The sequence below is a fragment of the Crocodylus porosus genome, unplaced genomic scaffold (assembly GCF_001723895.1).
Source record: "Crocodylus porosus isolate Cpor-Errol unplaced genomic scaffold, CroPor_comp1, whole genome shotgun sequence".
In the NCBI taxonomy this organism is placed as follows: Eukaryota; Metazoa; Chordata; order Crocodylia; family Crocodylidae; genus Crocodylus; species Crocodylus porosus.
In genome coordinates this window covers 1,561,320-1,568,147 of record NW_017728918.1, presented here as the reverse complement: position 1 = coordinate 1,568,147, position 6,828 = coordinate 1,561,320, and positions in this window count along the sequence as shown.

Genomic DNA, 6,828 nt, shown 5'->3' with positions numbered 1-6,828 from the left:
CGCCTGGGCCGGGGCGGGGCCGCCCGTGTGTGACGTCACACTCGGGCCGCAGCGCCGCCCCGCGGCTGCGCCGTTGCCCCTCAGCCCCGGGGCCGCAGGCCGGTGCGGGCGTTGCGGGGCGGCGGAGGCCTCTCCGTTCCCGGCCGCCTCCCTCGTCCCCGCCGCGAGGGCGAGACGCTTGGCTGGGTCCTGGTGCCGCTGAGGCCGGTGGGTCGCCGGCAATGCGCAAGCGGGGTGCTAGGCCCCTTGGGGGCATCGGTGCTGGATTTAGGCTTAAGCTATTTCAGTTACAGGTTCGGGCCTCTAAATAAGAAAAAAACAAAACTTGACATTTTCCTTCTCATATGACAGAAATATACATCTCTATGGCTCCCTAGTTACTAGTCATCTTGAGTTCATAAATGCGTGCAGAAATAAGTCGCCTTAAAATGTCATGAAAATCCATTTTGGGGGATTATTTTGATCACATGGGGCCTCTTAAACTGGGCGAAGTTTAGGGCCTCAGCATGTCATAACCCAGCCCCAGGGTGCGTGAACGCCTCGTGCCCGCCGAGGCTGCGGGGTATGGCGATTGCAGCGGCCGCGGCAGCGGGGGATGCTGCCGGCGGCCAACGTCCAGGGGGGCACAGCCAATCGCAGGGGGTGCACCCCTTACACGTCGCCGTTGCTGCGGTGCCTTGAGAGCCTCAGAAATGCCACGGGTGCCACACAATGTGAGTGCTGAGGGTGTGCGGACGTGCTTCGCAAGATAAATCGTGGAACTGGTGGTCTTTCTGAGAGCTTTGCAACAGAATTTCTCTATTATTTTTCTGTAGCCAAAGAGCGAAAACTAAGGGCTGGCATGTTTCACGGGGTGCCTTGAGTCTAAAAGGGCTGAGAACTGCTGATGTAGGCTACGACCTCCTCCCCCCACACTAGCGGTGAAGTGCTATAACTGGGCCAAGTGCTCCAAGATGAGTGAGCATCTGTCTTCTCCCGAGCCAGGCATCATTTATATCTGTGCAAAGGTGATGTACATGGCATCCGTGTCCACGGTTGTGTCTAGATTCCCTGTTTACATCCAAGGCCGGCAAGGCAAACAAGGAGGCAGCTAAGCCAGGCAGATGATAGATTGGATCAGATGGTGGATCCTTCCAGCGATGCAGAAACCAACCCGCGTGTGATTACTATTTTTTATTAACACAGCCTCATGCAGATAAAGCACTGCGGCTCTTTCGCTGACAGCCCCATCTTTTATGTGTGTTTTTTTCCGTCGGGCAAATGGCCAATAAATCCTCATTCGCAGCAGTACCCCTACACTAATATTTTGTCACCTGTCCCTTATGGAGGAGTTTTCCTCAGATTTTCAATGTATTCGCTTTCTTTTTCCCCCACAGTGAGAAGTTGTTTGTATGCTCCATCACCTCTGCCGTGAGGAAAATGGTGGTTTCTGTTTCTCCTCCACATTACCCTGCAAGACGTGCACCTTAAGGCAGCAGTGTAAGTGGGGGAGGGCAACTGGGGCAACAGTCCTAGTCCTAGGCATAGAAATAGCCACAGCTACAGGCATGGAGCTGTCCTGTTATGCCTCTGCCTTAATTTAATTTTCTGGTACTCAGCAATTATCTGAGCCAGTGGATGGCACCCTTTCCACCTTGGAGGAAGCAACATTGAACATGGTCTTCAATGGTATTCAATAAAGAGCATTGCTGTCTACAGAGGAATATGAGAAACTCTTACGTACCAAAACCTGTCTATGTCTGTGTGTAGATGGGGTAGCTAAGCAGCTGGATGGCTGAGAGGACGAAGGAGTAGATGCTGATTATGATCTGTACTCAGTCACTTTTGGTTTGGTTCTTTTCATTGCCTGAAATTTGTAAGTGAGTTACTAAAATCTGCACGGTGTGAGGCAACATAATCTGAGTACAGTGGATAAGTCAGCAAATGTTCAAATGAAAAGAAAAAATACCCATGTGAATGGTGGCTTGGGGAGGAGAAGGTTGGTTGGTAGAGGGGAAGTGGAAAGAGCATTTTGGGGCTGTGGTGAGACAAGGGAAATGATGTGCAGGGGAGAACTATGGATAAGTGGTAGAGGGGAAGAGGGGGTGAAGAGAAAGAAGCAAAACCTTGGCAGCTAGGCCATTGGGCCAGAGCCCCATATCCCTCTTTTCCATGTTTGTGCCAGGATCTCAGTGGCCTCTAACCCTCTGGGAGGATGCGAGGCCTTCCCCCCTGCCTTTAGGTCCATACCAACATACAACAGGAGACTGACTCCTCGTTCATGCACTAAACTCCTCCCAGCAGTGTGCCTATTTATGTACTTTCTCTGAGACTTTTTTAGGGTTGTGCTACCAGCTGGAAGTGTCTTGATTTCTTCTCTGTCTGCTTCTAACCCTCCCTCTTGCATCCCAACAATACCCAGCAGAATTCCTTTGCCCAGATCATTCAGTCCTGAGAAGACTTTTCTATGGCTTTGTTTTGGACAATGACAAACCTAGCTCTTTCTTATAGATGTCATAGTGAAGGATGCTGGTTAGGCAGACCCACTAGTTTTCAGGTGGTTTTATCCCATGTACAGGCAGTCCTCAACTTACAACATTTCGAGTTACAACATTTCGCACTTAAAACGTTTATAAATTGACACCCTGTTTCAACTTTCTGAGGTCCGGTTCCACTTTACAACACTTGATCCGATGTGATGCCATGCCAGGGAACAAGTTCACTGCATCGCTCATCCCCCTGGGGTTCGAACATCTGTCCAAACGTCCTTGGACACTTTCTTTAAGAAAGCAGACAAGACTCCAGAAACACCTGCAGCCAGGACTCCTGAGAAGACTCCAGCCAAGAGCCCTTCAAAAAGTCCAACAGAGTCACCACAAAGAAGTCCTTCCAAATCAATATGATTGCTATTTACAATATAAATACATTGATGTAGCTATATTACTCATCTATAACTGATGGAGTACAAAGTTATGGGGTATTTTTGGTGAAAATACGGTATCGGGCCTTGGTTCAGGAACTAATCCCCTATTTAAAACACTGTTTTTTATGAGAAAATTGGTTCCGAGTTACGTTTTGACTTAAGACGCAGTTTTCAGGAACCAATTGTGTCGTAAATCCAAGGACTGCCTGTATTAATCCTACTGTCATTTTTTTTTCCGCATACACATGGAACTCAAACTGACCTCAGACACTCAGCTTTTATGCCAATTGATTCATGGCACTTCCCGCCTCTTGAAAAGCAATATTGAAATTTTTTGGGGGGTGAGGGGAACAGCCAGAGTCTCTAACCTGGCACATGGCAAACATACAGCCATGTATCTGTACAAAAAGAGTAGCTGGGGCACACTTCTAGTCAGCCAGTTTTCATGAGGTCTGAGTGGGTATACAAGATAAGATTTGAACACTGACCCTGAGCTGCATGCAGCCAATTTGGATTAATTGTGTAGGAATCCTTAAAAGAACTGCAAGCATTTTGCTATCCGTTTCCTTTCACATTTCGGGGAGCTATGATCTGAGCACAGAAGTGCACCAAGCTGTTTTCAAAGAGGAAATAAACTACACATACCAGTTCTTGCTCTGAGTGGAGAGACAGGAGCCAGAAAAGCAGGTGAGAATTAGGGGGAGAAGGCCTTAGGGATGCAGCAAGGGACAAGAAGCTATTGGGAGGAATGTAAAGCGGTACGGAGAAGTAGGGGAGGAGGGCTGGGTTTAGGGCTACACATTGATCTGGGTAGAAGAACAATGAAAAGTTCGGCATAGGAACAGGGTTATAGTCTGAGATTAGTTTTCCCTCTGAGTGACTGGTATGATGTGAGGCCTGCCTATCTGTCTAGGCCTCTCTCATGGTGATATGCATTTAACCTGCAGGAAATCATACAGAGTTATAGTTCATGCTACGTGAGGTCCAGGGGCTGACGGGAGTGAGAAGGAGAGCACCACTAACTTGAAGGGAAGGGAAGGCCATCCATGGGCATGAGGGGCAAAGAAGTGCAAGGGCCGCCCTTGGTGGAGGAAAACAGTGAAGTGGGGACAAAGCTTGGCTTTATGTCCTCGGGAAAGTATAACTCGAATAAACTGCCTGTGCCATGGACCTAGCAATGGGCAGCAGACAGCAAAGAGCAACTTTTGATCTAGTAAAGGCTTCTCAAATGTTAATAAAGGGAAGGGAAGGGGCGAATGACCTGAAAATGCTCTCAGGGAGGAGGGGATAACATATTCTGAAGAACTGTTGGGAAGGCGTGTTGGGAGGGAGGGAGAGAAGGAGATACATGAGTCAGTCTCTTGTCATGCACATAAAGCTTGTGCAACCACCAGGTAGGGCAGTTCTCAAGGCTCTGGAAGACAGACTACAGCAGTGGTCAGGGATGGCACCTCCAGGCATTTGAAATCAGGGCCGTCATCCCCATTCCTTGGGGAGGGGAAGGTATGGTCAGGTATCATAGAGTAATTATGTAAAAAACCCTACTTGTGAGAACTGGGTGCTCTCTCTGTCTCTGCTGCTGAGTCAGTTCACCTCTCTGCTCCCTGGGGAGGTCAACTATCTATAGGATAAAGATAAGGCTGTTACCTGCTTTGAAAAGCAGAAAAGTGAGGTCTTACTCTTACGACTTTGTCACAAGAGCACATTGCCTGCAAACTTACATGAAGCCTACAAGACACATTCTCTTCCTCTTGAAAAAAAGAAGACCCCCCTCCCCGCCAGGAGATTCACTGACTACAACTTTGCTGACACGGTTAAGGTTGTCTTTAACACGTGGCATGCTGAGCTGTTCCAATGTGTTCAGGGTGCTCAAATCTCTAAAAATCAGGCAATGAAACACTTCCTTCAAGTATTTCCAACTTCAAGTCCTGAAGGCCAAGAAATACAGAGTAAGCGTATGTGTTAATGCAGCTTTAATTCAACTCCTGTTGAGTGATATACCCTAGTAGGTCCATAAAAGCACATATTTCCATTCTGCCTTTGCGGATGAGTCAGGAAATAGGCCTCAGGATGGACAATGGTAGCTCAGTCAAATGCTCTCTCTTTGCCAAGGCAAAACTCAGCTTTAGGGAAGGAGCTGCTCGATCAGGAGCTACCTCATTGTTAACACTCCCATGGCCAGAAAACCTTGTGAAATACTATGGGCAGAACCAGGGGCAGACCATCAGTTCAAAAGGACGGGAGGTAGGATTATGATTACACCAGTGTGTATCTTACCACCGTATTTTCTAGGGTTCAGAAGCTTACACCTGAAGTCTCAACTTAATTTTATGGCTTTTAGAGGTTTGAGCATTACTTAACTGAGTGCTCAAGAGGGGGCACAAAACACCTGTGGGGCACCTTCTATATTAAGGAAGATTTTTATCAGTGAGTAAAGCACATAAAGAGGGAAGGGTTGCCACATAGTCATAGAAGAAACCCTGGAAGAGGACACAGTTAACGTCCATCACTTCTACCTTTAAAGACCAGGACCACCGTGATTTTTAGTCTTGGCAGTCAGAGGTGAAATGGTTCACTTCCACTGCAGTCAGTAGGAGTTGTGCCTTTGATCTCTATGGGAGCTAGTTCAGGTCCCAGGTTGACATGATCTAATGTTAAATGAAATGGAGGAATTCATTTCTCACTTGATGCTGCTGTTCCAATTTGCCTGCCTGCCTCTAGAATTAAACCAGCCCAAGCTATATTTGACAGCTTCCTTCAGCAAGGAAAAAGATCACAGAGCTAATGACCTGATTTTCAAAGGTGCTCAACTCCCAGAGCTCCCATGGGCTGAGTGTTTTCAAAAAGCTCTGAGTCTGTACAGAGCCGCTATGTTTTGGGAAATCATCTCCAGGGGTTACTGGCAGGTTTCACTCAGACTCTGTTTGGCCCGGGTCTACCTGTTAGACTCCACCTAACCCTGCCGCTCAGAACTTAAAAGGAAAAACAAACCCAAATCTGGATTTCAAGTGAAATTCTGGGACATCTGCAGAAGAAGACTGCATTTTCTCATTTGCCATTACAGAAAAGCCACTTCTCTTTTGCTACCAGGAGCCAGCCAGCAGGTAGCTGAAATAAGGAAAGATTTTAAACGTTTTGTTGAAACTCCCTGAATGAACTGCATTAAAAAGACAGCCACACTGCCTTCATTTGGCATTCATCTTGTTCTACAGAAGTGACCCCAAACCATTTGAAGCTGATGGGTCAAGTCTGACTTCTCACCAGGATTTCAATCAAGTCCTAAGATGTAGCCTACTGTCAGAGAAAAAGCAAATGTCATAAGGCAGCAGCAACCAAAGGCATCACAGTAGCCTAATATAAAGGAACTAGTGGGTGATGGTTATGCCATGAAAACCACCTTCGGTGATGATGGCATGGCCAGTACCAGGCTTGTTGTTAGGTGTTCTTGCTTTCCCCAGCTTTCTTATTAAGTGTGGCAGCCTGTCCTTCCTGGAAGTGCCTGTCCTGGTGGTGTGGACTAGACTGACCCTATCAACACCCATAGCGAGAAAGTGCTAGTTTTGCCTTCCTCCCTCTAGTCTACCAGATGTTCTTACAAACACTGTTGGATCCCATCAGCCCTGTTCATATCAAATGTAGTTCTAGAATAAAGCTATTAAACGTAGTTAATCTCAAGCTATTCTGCCCCTCAAGTCTAAATATTCCTTCTCTGCTTTTTGCCAACATTGCTTAACCCTGGAGTTATGGCCTGGAAGAGAAGTCAGGGAATGAGCCTGTAGAACAGTATCTGGTCTTCACACCACCTGCACCTCTCTGAACTCCAAGTGAAAGTAGCTCGTCTTCTGTTTTCATCGAGGGCAGGGAGAAGCTAGGTCACTGGAGTCCCCGGACTCCAGAAGAGCCCCATGGACTCCAGAAGAGCTCTC